General features: G+C 46.3%; 1 protein-coding gene across 6 annotated transcripts in view; it reads left to right on the top strand.

Moving 5' to 3' along the window:
- The first annotated feature begins 1,565 nt into the window (after positions 1–1,565).
- MTMR3 (myotubularin related protein 3) overlaps positions 1,566–15,716 on the top strand; it is a 193,862-nt gene continuing 179,711 nt past the window's right edge. For 2 of the 6 annotated variants that reach the window (XM_039504652.1, XM_039504654.1), the window contains exon 1: positions 1,566–1,871. The gene's annotated coding sequence lies outside the window, so the exon portion shown is untranslated. The remainder of the gene's footprint in view (positions 1,872–15,716) is intronic. The other 4 variants (XM_039504644.1, XM_039504650.1, XM_039504651.1 and 1 more) reach the window with 2 other exon arrangements.

Here is a 15,716-nt window from a genome sequence, read left to right on the forward strand (position 1 = left end):
CTTGTCTGATCCTGGAAGAGGGAATGTTAGAAGTGTTTCCCACCATCCTAAGAAGAACCTGTTTATTTTAGTTCCAGAGGTTGCCTGGGATTCTTTTTGATTGAAGGACTTTTTGCAAACAGGCTCAGAGGATGACTGTATGGTATGTGTAGTATAAGAACCTTTGTTGGGGACTTAATGGCTTGGGGATCAATACTGGCCTCAGTCTAGAATTTTAACAGAGTGGTAATTCAAATCTGGTTTAATTGTCTGAAGGCCATTATGTTAATTATTTATCATCCTCTGTGAAAGGTGGGTCTCAGTTTATATCTTGGATAGGTGTCCATATTATAAAACCACAAACACAAATAACCTCTTGAGAATTCTGTAGAGAAGGAAAGGCTTGGAGTAAGCTGTGGAAACAGAACCCCTCTTTCTACCTTGGAGGGGTGAGGACTAAATAGGGCAAGTTAAGGGAAGACCATGCTTTGCAGACCACTGTCTATTGCGTAGACAGGCTCCAAAGCCCTTGGTCCAGCACCTTCCACCAGCAAGCAGTTAACTAAGTACAAAGTTAACTTTATTTTATTTGCATCCATGTCCTACAGATTGTTCAGAGGCAAGGATTTTGTTTAATATGCTGGGGAAATTGATAAAACTCCTAGCCTCTTCTCACAAGGGCTATCACTTATTTGTAGAGCCCATTTTACTGGTCACTTATACAAACATAAGACACTCTCAACCCTGAACCACTTGTGTAAGATAACAGGCAGAGACCAGAAAGCACTGAGCTAATACTGGTCAGCATGATGAGTAGCGGTTACAGCACACCAGTTGGCTAACTATTATTGAGGAGTTTTTAACTGGTTTGTAATTGTGTGTCCTGTGATGGTGGAAAAGTTATGGAGACAGAATGATAGGACTGTTGCTTGATGGAATACATTAAAGTTTGGAGAAGAGACCACTGGCTTGTCTTGCACAATTATAGTGGCTCTTGGTTTCTCCCATTCACAGATGTAACACTTCAAGGATTTGGGGTCACATATAACCAGGAGAATAGATGTCACTTGTGATACCATTTGGATAAGAGTCTACAGCTATCCCTTTGCATTCAATCCCTTTAGGGTTGCTGTGTAATTTCTTCTGCATGAAGAACCTGTCTGTGTCCAACCACAGACCTAGACATTTAAAGCTCTCTGGCAAGAGGGAGCTGGCAGACTGAAATTGCTCTGACAAATGGATCTTTGTTTCTCCAAAGCTGGGACTGTGGATTTAGTTAGTGATTTTTAGGCTTAGATAAGGGTTGAAACCCACTCAGGAAGTTTTGTTAGTGCAGGAAGTGGCCAGGCTTCAAGAGTACAAAAAGTGGCGCAAATGTAAGGCTGTTCCCTACTCAAAGGGGCCCGCCTGGCTATTGAGGAGACTGGCCTTTGTCCTCCGAACCTCCTCGGCTGCGTCACATGTGCTTCCCCTCTCATCACAAAGGTTAAGAATCCCAGAAGCTCTACCTGGGCCTCTAGCTATGGCGAGGCGGAGGGCTCCGGGGCCGGTGCTTGACGCCCCGCCGTGGGGGACAGCCAGGCGAAGGAGCGCTACCCGCCTGCGCCTGCCGGAGCTGGGGGTGGCGGCCAGGGAAGGCAGAGGGGAGAGCGCGGGGAACAAACAGGGACAGCTCCGAGGACGGGCCCGCCCCGCTCCGGGGCCGCGCGCCGCCGCCGCCGGTCCCGCCCCTCTCCCTGGCCGCCCGTGCCCGCGCGCTGAGCGGCCGCCATGTTGTTGTGGTTGTGAGGAGGCGGTGGCAGCGGAGAGCGGCCTGGCGACCCCGACCCGTCGCCCCCACCCCAGGCAGGAGGCCGTGCCCCGGGGCGCTACGCGCCATGCCCCGTCGCACGGTAAGGAGACACTCGGCTGGGACAGCAGCGGGGCCTCCACCGCCTGGCGCCCGCCGGGCCCGGGCCTGGCAGGGGAGGGAGCTGCTCGGGCTGTCAGCGGCGGCGGAGCGGGCTCCTCGCGGAGGCCGAGAGCTGCGGACTAGGCACGGGGCCCTCCGCTTTCTCGCCCACCCCGCGGGACTAGGCTCCCTCCCTCCCCCCTCTCGGGCCCAGAGCCCGGTGTGCGGGCCAGGCTGCCGCTCGCCCTGGGACGGTCACGCCCCTCCCCGCCTCTGAGCTCCTGCAAGGGGCTTGGGCTTCCTCTCCGCGCCCCGGGCAGAGCTGCCCCTTGCGGGGGTGGGGGGCACTGGGCTGCATCTCCCCTGCCGCGCCCCGCACCGCCCCCGTCCGGGGCGGGGGAGAGATTCTGCCTGGGGCGGCAGAGTCATCGCCTGTGCCCCCAAGAGCCCCTTAGAAAGGAAGGTTGGCTGGTCTCTGGCGTGCGGAAGTGAGGCATGGGCTGCCCGCCCGCTGTATCCCTTCGGCAGCCACCCTGGGGTCCATCCACCGGGTTCGCAGCACCTGGCTTTCCCCTTGCTCCTGCAAGTTACTCCATCGTGTGTGCGCGCGTGCGCTGGGGTCATAGGGCTGCTTCTTCCCCCCAGGTGCTGAGGTGGGTGGTGTCCAGGCTTCCTTCCCTCCCTCCCATGTGGCAGAGACGCTCCTATGCCTCCTATACAGCAGTCTCTCTCCACCTTTCCAGACTGCTCTACCTGGAGTCTGATTTGTCTTGCCTACCCCCAAGTTTCACCTCGCTTAAAAAACCTACTTCTTACAAAATTAGATCTAAAAATACAGAAGTGTCACAGCACACTGTTACTGAAAACTTGCTTACTTTCAAATTTATTTTATAATTATATGATTAAATAAGAATGTTCATATTGTACCTACAGTTCAGTGTATAGTATAATACAGAGCAGTATAAACAAGTTATTGTATGAAATTTTAGTTTGTACTGACTTTGCTAGTGTTTTTTTATGCAGCCTGTTGTAAAACTAGGCAAATATCTAGATGAGTTGATGTACCCCCAGAAAACCTTTGCATACTCTCAGGGGTACATGTATCCCTGGCTGAAAACCACTGCTGTAGAGGGAGACTGGTGTGTGCCTCTTTATTCATTGGGCCCGCATTGTCCCCCCTCAATCCCCTTTGCTTCCCCACCATACCAAGGATCCAGGCTCAAGTGGGGGTTGCTCAGGTTTTTATTGCTTACTGTGTGTGGAGCCTTGACTGCCTCTCCCACTCCCCTGAACAAAGGTAACTGTCCCCATGTGTCAGGGGAATCTAAGCAGGCACTCCCTGTACTCTGTGGGGAGCCTGACTGAGGGTACGTCTTCACTACCTGCCGTATCGGCGGGTAGCAATCGATTTCTCGGGGATATAGACGCGATATATCTATCCCCGAACGTGCTCCTGTTGACTCTGGAACTCCTCCAACCCGAATGGCGGTAGCGGAGTTGACATGGGGAGCCGCGGACATCGCGCTGTGAGGACGGTAGGTAATTCGATACAAGATACTTCGACTTCAGCTACGTTATTCACGTAGCTGAAGTTGCGTATCTTATATCGATTTTCCCCCGTAGTGTAGACTAGCCCTGAGCTGTGGAGTCTGAGCTTCTCCTGTCTCTTCTCCCATCCTCTTCCTAGAGGGAGCCAGGGCTTGGCTTCTTTTCTTCTCTCCTCCCCTCCCAGACCTCCCATACTTTTCCATCAAATGTCTAAGTACACCACATGGTAGATACCACTCCAGTGAGAGGAGAAGTCAGGTTCCTCAACCCTTCCCCTTAAGGCAGAGACATCATCTTTGTGTCTATTTGCCACTTAAAAATAAAAATAAAATAAATAACTTCCTGACAAGACACACTTTCCCTTCATTCCTTCCACTCCACCTATGCAGACATCCCTCTTTTCCCCTTGTGTGGTAAGCCTGTGATCCATGCACACGTGGTAGGGATGCTGGTTTTGGTTCAGAAGCAAGAATGGGGCCCCTGCCTGCCTTCCTGAATCAGATCAAGGAGTGTTGATGTGATGGGCCGTGTGGCACAGCTTGGCTCTTATGGTGTAGATGAGGGAATGTTTGGGAGTGGCTGGGAAAGAGTATTCGCAGAGTACAGGAATGTGAGTGCAGAACTATGCTATTTTATGGGGTGCTATTGTGAGGGGCCATTTGGGGTGGAAAGGGGAGAATGCTTCTAGAATTTGATGTGGCACAGGATTGTGCCCCACTGATTGTTCCTGAGGCAAGTACTAGATTACTGTGAAAGCAGATCCAGACTAACAAGGCTACCCCTCTGATACTAGATTACTGTGGTGTTTGGAATGGCAATGTTGTGTTTTCGAGGGAGGGAGGTTGGGTTTGAAAGAGGACACTTCCAGATTGAGTCTTGAGAGGTAGCTGTGGCATCTCAGTGGTGAGAGTATCATCTGGGCCACATGGATTTTGGGAGAGGCAGTGAGGGAGAGGTTGGCTTCAAAGTATAAACACTGGGTCCTCCTGAAGATTATTCTTAGTCCAGGTAATAGAGAAGATGGGGGTGGGGAGGAAGACCCTCTAAAATAGCTCATGTCAAATATTACAATATGTGTCATGTTGTTTTAGCATTTTAACATAATGCTCTAGTATTTCTGTATATTATGGAGTTTCTCTAGCATTTAGCTATGCAGGTCCCCCTTCCTAAATTCTCTAAAGGGATTTAGATCTTGAGCTTGCTTATTGTTCCTGAAAACATAAGCCTGGATATTTTCTCTTTTTCTCTCTTTCTTTCTCTCAAGTGTTGTATGATCCTACCCTGGAGCTCCATCAGTACTACCCATCTTCATTGTTGCACTGCTTTAAAGATTCAAAGACCAGTGTTTAAGTAGTTTCTTCTTATGCAGGGAATTACGTTGTGCAAACTATGAATGATGTGTAGTGTTCCTCATGGATTGTATTTTCTAAATGGACAACCAACCTAATTCTCAAATTACTGAGGGACAATCTCCATTCAATTCATATACACCTCTACCCCGATATAATGCGACCCGATATAACACGAATTCGGATATATTGTGCTCCGGGCCGGGGGCTGCTCACTCCAGTGGATCAAAGCAAGTTCAGTATGATGCGGTTTCACCTATAATGCGGTAAGATTTTTTTGGTTCCCAAGGACAGCATTATATCGAGGTAGAAGTGTATTTTGCTTTGCACAAACAAATCTCTGTACAACTTTTCATGAGTCATGTACCTGAGTATTTGGATTCTTATTTCTAAACTGTATTGTTAAATCTGTTCACCTAAATTCGGGTTATTGCTGATTATGTACTCTGTGTAACATATAACATTTAAAAAACTAATTTTTGTATTTGTGGATAATCTAAGCACTATACCCAGATGTACAGACACTCTTCTCCCAACCTACATACTATATAATTTTTGTAAACATTAGCTTTAATATTTTTAAATTTGTTGATGGCGGTTGCAGCTGGAGAGAAATTGTCCATTTATATGGGTTTGAAAATGGCAGTATCTCATTGCAGAAGATCTAGGGGAGGGGTGTCTCCAAGTTGCTGAAGGTAGAGGTAAAATGCCAGATTATCACAGTATCAAAAGATCTTATCCATCTTACATGGTCATTGAGGGTGGTGGAGAGGTACTTCTCCAAGAGTCTAAGGAGCCTGGAATGAACAGTTCTGTGTGGTGGTTTGCTGTGAAGGGGGAAGTGACATGGCATGGTGCTCCTATTGCTATGTTACCAGAGTTAGTTAGGGAAGATCAGTAAGTGCTGTGCCATTTCATGTGGTGATAAACAAGGTATTTTCTGTTACTAGAGGGATGGAAAGGATGGAGCATTTTAAAAAGTTTTACTGGCTGTATAGGGAGGGATGCAAAGCTGAGGAGGAATTCAAAACTGATACTATTGTGTTTTCAGAGCAAAACTGTGGTTAGGCTTATGGGATCACCTTATTAGGTATGAAGAAGAGACATGACACCTCTTGCTAATTTAAATTACAGAACTATATTCCAGTGCATGTAAATCCAGTTGGTACAGTATTGCTGATTATATCAGAAGAGGTGGTATTTTAAGCTAGAGCTAAAGGTTCTTATAAGTCCTTGTAGATATGCACTGATTCCTTCTTAATTTTGTCTGTAGTTAGCTTAGTTAATAGTGTTACTTTGGTTCAGAAACAAACTTTGATTTAAGTATCCATGTTTATATCACCCAGGTGTTCTTTACTATACTTGTTTTTAATAAGTGTACACAAGTCATAAAAATTCAGCATTTGAATTTTATTTTGTGCCAAACGTTTATACTTTGCTAGCTGCTTTGTTTCGATTGTGTGAAGAGTTGGAGGCTGACAAGTACTGATTTCAAAAAGCAGTTTTTTGTTTGAGAGTCAGCTGTAGCTTTACCCCTTTAGAAAATAGGCTGATCAGTGATTCCCAGAAAACTGTAAATATAACTTTGTATTGCTCTGGAAATGGCACTGGGGGGTATGCATTGCACTGAGGAAATATGCTTCTCTCTCTAATTCTGTGTGGTGAAATCAAATACTATTAGTTATCGAGAACTTGATATCTTTGGTGTGATGCCACAAAATTGCTGGTAGGTTGAGGGTAATTGCCAACAGACACAAGGGTTGTTTTGTGCTAATTCAAACACTTGAAAAATTAACTTGGCAGTGAAAGGCTTTTAATGGCAAGTAGGGGTCTGAAGATATCAGAATTCAAGCTTTAACTTCTTTGGGGTGGGGTGGGAAATTTCCTGCCCTTATGCTGGCAAAATATCCCTTCCAAATGCAAACTGATTATAGAGTGGCACAGTGATCTTTCTGAGACTGCAGAAAGCCTCTGCTTGTAGTTCTGGCAAAGAACAGTAAAGTAAGACTAGGGGTATGGCTACACTGGCGAGTTGCAGCGCTGGTAGTTTGCAGCGCTGGTCGTCCAGCTGTGCAGGGCCAGCGCTGCAGTGTGGCCACATTTGCAGCATTTGCAGCGCTATACTGAGAGGTGCATTGTGGGCAGCTATCCCACAGAGCACCTCGTCCCGTTTTGGCGCTGAGTATTGTGGGAAGGGGAAGGAAGTGTGTGGGTCATTCCGCTTCCTGTTCCAACGCCCTGTGGTGCATCGCTTCACTTCCCAGCAGTCAGTTTCACCGTCCACGTTTCTTGCCAGTGCAGCACGCTTTCTGTGTGAAATGGAGCCTGAGCTGCTGAGGACTTTGCTGATGACTGTCGCCAGCACATCACGTTTGGCAGTTGAGCTATTCCTTCAGCTCCAAAGTGACAGTGAGGAGTCTGATGATATGGATTTGCCTAATGCGGGTGACATGAAATTGCTTGTGGCGGTAACGGAAATGCTCAGCACCGTGGAATGCCGCTTTTGGGCTCGTGAAACAAGCAGTGAGTGGTGGGATCACATTGTCATGGAAGTCTGGGATGATGAGCAGTGGCTGCAGAACTTTCGTATGAGAAAAGCCACTTTCATGGGACTGTGTGCTGAGCTCGCTCCCACCCTGCGGCGCAAGGACACGAGATTGAGAGCTGCCCTTTACCGTGGAAAAGCGGGTGGCTATTGCAATCTGGAAGCTGGCAACTCCAGACAGCTACCGGTCGGTTGGGAACCAGTTTGGAGTGGGAAAGTCGACCGTTGGAATCGTGTTGATGCAAGTTTGCAGGGCCATTAATCGCATCCTGCTAAGGAGAACCGTGACTGTGGGGAACGTGCAGGACATTGTGGATGGCTTTGCAGAAATGGGTTTCCCTAACTGTGGAGGGGCAATAGATGGGACGCATATTCCTATTCTGGCACCACCCCACCTAGCCTACGAGTACATTAATCGCAAGGGGTATTTCTCTATGGTTCTCCAGGTGCTTGTGGATCACCATGGGCGTTTCATTGACATTTACACAGGCTGGCCTGGAAAAGTGCATGATGCACGCATCTTTCGGAACAGTGGCCTGTTCAGGAAGATGCAGGAAGGGACATTTTTCCCAGACCGAAAGATCACAGTAGGGGACGTTGAAATGCCCATTGTGATCCTTGGGGACCCCGCTTACCCATTAATGCTATACAGGGAAGCTGGACAGGAGCCAGGACCATTTCAACTACAGGCTGAGCCGATGCCGAGTGACTGTGGAGTGTGCTTTCGGCCGTTTAAAGGGGCGCTGGCGGGCGCTTTATGGGAAGCTAGACTTGGGGGAAAGCAGCATCCCTGCGGTTATATCCGCGTGCTGTACCCTCCATAATATTTGTGAAGGGAAGGGTGAAACATGGACCAAGGCATGGACCAACGAGGTGCAAGTCCTGGAGGCTGAATTTGCACAGCCAGACAGCAGGGCTACTAGAGACGCCCACCACAGGGCAACAAGGATTAGGGATGCCTTGAGGGAGGAATTTGAGGCTGAAAGCCAACAGTAATGTTTTTTGCCTTGACCAGGAGTGACGTGCACTGGTTACAGTGCTTTTAAGTGCCTGTGTTTTCCTTGCTGTTTGTTACCTGTTTTCCTTGGGGTTTGTTATCTTTCACTTTATGCAATAATAAAAACTGTTTCATAATCAAAGAAATCATTTATTTAAAAAAAGGTAGTAAATGGGCAGGGGGGTTGGTTGTTGAACTGTACATTCATAGGTTTGCATATGTACTGCCAGGAGTGCTGTTGTGCACCTCAGGATTGTACTGTTGCATGGTGATGGGGGTTGAGTGCAGAGGGTAAGGGTCGTAGTTCTCTGGGCTCATAGGTGACCGTACAGGTGTCGGGGGCAGCTGGTGATGGTGTAGGTAAGAACCTGGATGCTGGGGAACGGGACTTGGAGCTGACATTGGTGCATAGGGGAAAGAGGTTTGGGAGGGTGGGGGTTTGGCACGGTAGTGCTCTGCCTGCATTGCTACCAGTGACTGCATACAATCTGTTTGGCGCGCCATGAGGTTTATAAGCTGCCTCATGGTTTTCTTCAGCATCAATGACTTTCTCCTGCTTTCTGTTTCCTTTCAGTGCTGCATCTTTTCTCTCCATTCCTGCGCCGTTTTATTCTCTGTTGCACACTTGTTCATAACTGCCTTCACCAAATCTTCCTTGCTTTTGTTAGGCTTCCTTCTAAGGTTCTGAAGCTTTCTTTCAGTCACTGATAACACCGGACCAGGACTAGTCAAGGACACTATAAAAATACAGCAAATGATACATTTTAATAGAGCCTGCATTGTGTATAATCTGAAGTTAGTTTCAAGTCTCACACTGTAGCATTCCTCAGACATTTCAAACACAGCTAGAGAATTCACAGCCTCCCAGAAATGGTAAGTGAGGGTAGTAGTCAATAAAACCTCCATGTCCCTCAGGAATTAATCCTGGGGTTCCTGCCGCGGTTTGCCTGGGCAGGGTGCTTTTTGCTTCATGGGTACACTGCCTTTTTTTGGGCTTTGTTAAAGGCAGGAAGCAAGCAGCAGTTGGGAGACCTGCTCTGAAACACTCCCTCCATTTCCCACAGGAGTTAATACTTGACGATAACTCCCTGCTGCGGGTTACCTGGGAAGCAAGGGAGGGTCTCCTACAACAATGCGGAGTCTGCCCTGGCCCCTATGCAGCTTGCCTGTGTGCAGCCATGGTCCCCCCCGCACCCCTCCTGGAACAGTGGCGCGGACGCGTTAGCCTGACTGGGACAGGGACCCCACTGGCTCTCCCTTTAAACTTGCTCAAGTGAATTGCCTATGCTCTTGCAGAAACTTTTGAAGAGATTACAGAGGCAGATTACCGCGACGTGATAGACCATATCAATGGGATATTCCATGTCTAGGCATGCAGCCATACCACCCCCCCCTTTCCCAAAACCTTTGCATTGCAATAAAAGTTGCTTACCTGGGACCTGCTCCTGTGATTCTTCTGCACCAAGTCCCAGGGGCTGCGACTGGCTAGCTTCCTCCTGGCTTGAGAAGAGCTCCTGACTGCATGCCTCCTGGGACTCCGGGGTGTCTTCCCCCACCACAGTAGCCTCACTGTCTGCCTCCCCCTCCCCCTCCTCTACCGGCTCTGAACTGTCCATCGTGGTCCTTGGATTTACAGAGGGGTCACTCCCATAAATCGCATCCAGCTCCTTGTAAAACCGGCAGGTCGTGGGGGCACTGCCGGATCTGCGGTTTCCCTCACGTGCTTTGCAATAGGCACTCCGCAGCTCCTTTACTTTAACCCTGCACTTCAGCGCGTCACGGTCATGGCCCCTTTCCAGCATGGCTCTTGATACCTGGGCAAAGGTATCATAATTCTTACGGCTAGAGCGCAGCTGTGCCTGCACAGATTCCTCCCCCCAAACACTGAGGTCCATCAGTTCGCCATTGCTCCATGCTGGGGCTCGTTTGCCACGTGGAGGCATGGTCACCTGTAAAGATTGACTGATTGCACTCCACACCTGGCTGAGCAAACAGGAAGGGGATTTTTAAAATTCCCGGGGCATTTAAAGGGCGGGTCACCTGAGGCCAGGGCAGTAGAGTCTGACCTGATGAGCAGAGTGGCTGAACAGGCATTCTGGGATACATCCTTATACCCTGGAGGCCAATCACAGCGCTGGTGTGTGGCCACACTTGATGACCAGCGCTGCAGCACCAGTGCTGGAATCCTTATTCCCCATGCTGAGTGAGGTGTACGGCCAGCGCTGCAGTCAGGGAGTTGCAGCGCTGGAAGTGCCCTGCAGGTGTGGCCACTTACTAATTGCAGCGCTGGTGGAGGCTTTCCAGCGCTGCAAATCGCCAGTGTAGCCATACCCTAGACTTCTATTCATACTGGTGTAGGTAGCAGCTGGGAAACTGTCAAGAATATTTTTTTGTGTGCTCCAGCGGCTCAGGAAAGCTATGAGTAGCACAGCACTTGGCAATGGAAGCTGGAGGAAGTGTAGAGTAGCAGATTTGTTTCCTTTTACTGTTGATGGGGGGGGGGGGGTGTAGGTGTAGAGTAGTGGAGACTCATGTAGCAGTCAGGGAATTTCTACAAGTAAATAACTCTTTCCTTTCCAGCTGCTGGGCTAGGGGTGTGGAGGCCTTAAAATGTCCCATGGCCAGAAGCTGAGATGAAAGGCAAAGCCACGTAACTAGTATCCAGGGACAGTAACTTGATTGGAATCCCTCCTCATCCTTCACCTTAGTCTCTGGGAGAAATCTGCACGTTTTTCTTGCCATTTCTTAGCAAGTTTCTTGTGTGCTGGGACCTGGAATCATCATTTTGGAAGCTATGGTTTTGGGGAGAGCAGGGCTAGACCTTAATTAGCACTTTTGAGTCTTAATTAGTTTTTGTTGCTCTGTTTCCTTAGTTGACTCTCTTAGAAGGCTAACGTTTCACTGTTCCAAGAACAGAGCTGTTCCTTTCTTTTTTATTTCTGTTCTATTAAAAGCGTAATTTGCCTGTAACTAAATATAGTCCAGTATACAAAATCTAATGTATAGATGCCACATCAGTTCTGGGGGAAAAAGGTACTTCAAAATCTGTGACCTACAGAATTTGAGGTTGGCACACAGATCTAGCAACAGTGGGTCAGGTTGTTGACTGGAACCATACACATCCCGCTTCAGTGTTCTCTCAGAATTAATATTTATTTGGATAACAATACAATATCTCATTTAATGAGCAATATCTCATTTAAACAAATCCTGTTTTATCAAACATACACAAGTTAACAAAGTTAGCACAGAACCTGCTTTGGCACTCTGATAGTCTCTAAAGATTCAGTGAACATGTATATGTACTTTAATGAGATTCAAACTATGCTATCACTAACCTCATATTTATAGTGAATAATATAGCATTCAGTTTGAATTAATTCAAACTGTTTGACAAGAGATTCTTTGAACATGATTTAGTTTTATAAAAGTTCTTGGAAGAGAATGGGCAAGCAGAACTGGGCCACAAATGACTATTAACGAATTGCCTCTGTTTAAAGCTGTACAGTTGAGTTTGAATTTAAATTTGATACAGTCTGGGATTGAGTAACAGGACACTTCAAACTGAAAAAAAGTTGAAGTGGTCAGAGTTTGTCAAAATATTAGTTATTAATGGAACTGAGAATAGAGAAATTTGTGTTCAGTATGTGTTTGGGGTTGGCCTTTTTACACAGGAGTAGGGGAGAGTAAAATATAGAAGGAAAAATATAATTGTAAAACACTGAGTTCAGAGGCAAAGGATGGTACTTCAGACTACTCAACAAATATTTTTTTATGTTCATATGTCCCTTAAGTGGTAATGAAACATGCCTCTGAAATCAGAGAGGTAGCTGTGCTAGTCTGGATCTGTAAAAGCAGCAAAGAGTTCTGTTGCACCTTATAGACTAACAAACGTATTGGAGCATGAGCTTTCGTGGGTGAATACATGCATCCGATGAAGTGGGTATTCACCCACGAAAGCTCATGTTCCAATACGTTTGTTAGTCTATAAGGTGCCACAGAACTCTATGCCTCTGAAAAGGCACTCACACTGTGATGCCCTGTACCTCAGGGGAGCACCCTGCACCCCCATGTTCATCCTTATATTTTTCATTGGATACCATATAATTTGTCATGGGTGCCTTTGGAAGGCTCCTGAAGCACTGAGCATTGTTATAGTAATGTTATAGGTTTTAATTTCATGTATATAGTTAGAAGGCTGAAAATGTGTTCTCATGGCTTAAAACAAGCGCAGACAAAAACTCTCCAGGAGCAGAGAGGCAGTTCACACCTCATCAGGGCATGTATGGGACAAAGCCAGCCCAGCCTCACAGGAACAAAGGATGCTGGCCTAGGCAACAACAAAAGGGTCTGTTAGTCTCTGAGTGAGTCACCTGTCACCTCCTCGCCCCCGCCCCCCCAGTCCTTTGGTCAGTTTGGGATTGCAATGAGGTAGCTAAACTTGTAAGGACATTGAAAGTGTTAAAATCAGCTTAGAATACATTTTGCTTTTATTTCTTTTGACCAAATCTGACTTGTTGTGCTTTGACTTAGATTAAGTGATTATCTTTTGTAGTTAATAAATTTGTTTGTTCTATCTGAAGCTGTGTGTTTGGTTGGAAGCATGTCAGAGACTCCCCTTGGGATAACAAGCCTGGTACATATCAATTTATTTGTTAAATTGACAAACTCATAAGCTTGCAGTGTCCAGCGGGCATAACTGGACACTGCAAAATGGAGGTTCTTAAGGTTGTGTCTGGGACTGGCAATATTGGTTGGTGTCATTCGATTGCACAATCCAAGCAGCGGCTGGCCAAAAGTGCTCACTCATGTAGTTGGGAGCAGCTTACATGCTAGAGGCTGTGCATGAATAGCCTAGGAGTTGGGGTTCTCAAAGCAGAGCAGGGTAAGGCTGGCTCCCAGAGTCTGGAGTGACCTAGAAGATCACCGGTCCGTAGAACACCAGGGGAACATCAGAATCACTGAGCAATAAAAAGAAACATGTACAGTGTTGTCTTGACTCAAAATCAAACAAAATTGTTATAGGGTAAAAATAGAAAATAGACTTCTGGTTTCAATTTCTACTTTTAAATCAATTAAACTGTTTCGTGAGTTTGCTCCTATGATACCAATTGAAATCTTCATAGGTACTCAAAAATACCTCTAAAATTATAACTAGAAAGCAGTAAGGAAACATGAGGTCAGGGGACCTAGATCTAAAGTGGACTTGCAGGCTCTAGTACAGAAACAATCAGCAGGTAAATTTAGAAGAAAATATCTAATTTGGCTTTCTTGCTTGTACATCATGTCTTGCTGTGGTTTTCAGTGCTCTCTCCCACCTTTTTTAAAAAAAATTAAAAAATGAGATTTCACTGTCATTACTAATTTCTGTAACTCTGCAGACTGCCTTGTGCTATCTTTATCTTTAAAACTGTGTGAGTAGTGATGAACTTCCTTACTGGTGATGCTGGCTTAGTCTTCCTGTTTCTTCTGATATATCTTCTTCAGATTGTCTTCCGATGTATATGAATAGTGCGATAGTGGCTTGTTGGGGATGTGCATCAAATTCTGTTTAGAGGGATTAGGAGACTAGTCTCGCACTAAAGCTTGTGTTTTAACTTTTTGTCAAGTAAAAGTAGTTCTAGCAGCACTTTGCCTCTAAACTGAAGTAGCAACGGAGATCCATGTTCATATAGTTCTAGATTGTTTTGGACCATCACTAGGGACAGAACTGGAAAATTAGTTGTTGTTTTTTTAATATTTTATTTGGGGAATTGGTATGCACAATTAAGTGAACATCTGAAATTATTCACACAGTTGGGTGAATGCTACTTTGAGATCAGAAAATCCCTGATTTTGTAGAGGTAGATACTAGTTTGGGGGCTTACTGTACTTCTGCCCTTGTTCTGTTGCCACAACTTTATTGTTAACTAAATGATTAACATATAAAAAATGAAGCTATTCACTAGTTTGTCTGAATTCAGTCTTCCCTACTTCTCCTTAAACAAATCCTTAACTTTTGTTTTCATACACATCCATTTTTTTTAATGGCTTGGGCTTTTTATTCATTTAGAAATGTTTGATACACCAGAAATCAGATGTAATGGTTTATCTTAGAATTTTAATTTAGTCATCCAGTGAATCAGCGTACATATTAACTGCTACAGGAAAACACTTGTCTCGAAGAAATGTCATTAATGAGCTGTGTACAACAGCTTCTGAATTTGTAAGCAGACTATATACCAGAATACTCAGGCTTTGTTGCAGCAATGTTTTCTTGGTGAAGCTTTGAGTAATCTGTACATCATACAATGCCATCAGCAGGGCTTGAAATTTTTTTACCCAGTACTTACTGGATATGGGGGGGACAATTGTCATCCTGTTCACAATTTTATTATTTTAAATTGCATACATTCAGGTTTTAAGTTTTCATTTCGTGCTGTGAATTATTACCAACCCCCCCCTTTTTCTCGCTCCCTGCTGCATAACTTTGTCCATGCTGTCTCTAGCTTTATTTGTATTGAAGTAGCACCTAGGGACCCCAATGACACCAGGGTCCTACTGTGCTAACCACCCACAAACAGATGGCCTTGTGGAAAGGTTCAATAGGACCCTCAAGGCCATGATCAGGAAAGTGGTGAGCTGGGATGGGAAAGATTGGGATACCCTATTGCCTTACCTCATGTTTGCCATCTGGGAAGTCCCACAAGCTTCCACAGGTTTCTCTGTGTTCGAACTACTATATGGGCGCCACCCCCGGGGCATATTGGATATAGCCAGAGAAGCCTGGGAAGAGGAGCCAAATCCCAGAAGGAACATAGTTGAGCATGTACTACAGATGAGGGATCGGATAGCCCGAGTTACACCCTTTGTACGGGAACACTTAGAGAAAGCACAGGAGACCCAACGAACCCATTATAACCACTAAGGAAAGCTTCGACGGTTCCAACCAGGGAATCGAGTAATGGTCCTGGTGCCCACAGCAGAAAGCAAGCTGTTGGCCCAGTGGCAGGGTCCCTATGAAGTGATTGAAGCAGTGGGAGAGGTAAACTATAAGGTGCAGCAGCCAGGCCACAGGAAACCGTAGCAAATTTACCACATCAATCTTCTAAAACCTTGGCATGATCGAGAGGCATGCTCAGTCACCCAGGAGACCCTTCCCCAGGAGGATAACTTACACGAGCAGGTGAGGATATCACCCGACTTGGCACCAATCCAAAAGATCGAGGCAGCCGACATGATTTATCGCAACCGAGATGTGTTCTCTACAAAACCAGGGTGGACGACTGAGACCTACCACCATATCTGCACGATCCCTGGAGCCAAGGTAACACTGAGACCCTACCGAATCCCAGCAGCCAAAAGAGAAGAAATCAAGGCCGAAGTAAAGAAAATGTTAGAATTAGGCATTATTGAAGAATCCTACAG

This window comes from Mauremys reevesii, linkage group 18, assembly GCF_016161935.1.
Source record: "Mauremys reevesii isolate NIE-2019 linkage group 18, ASM1616193v1, whole genome shotgun sequence".
In the NCBI taxonomy this organism is placed as follows: Eukaryota; Metazoa; Chordata; order Testudines; family Geoemydidae; genus Mauremys; species Mauremys reevesii.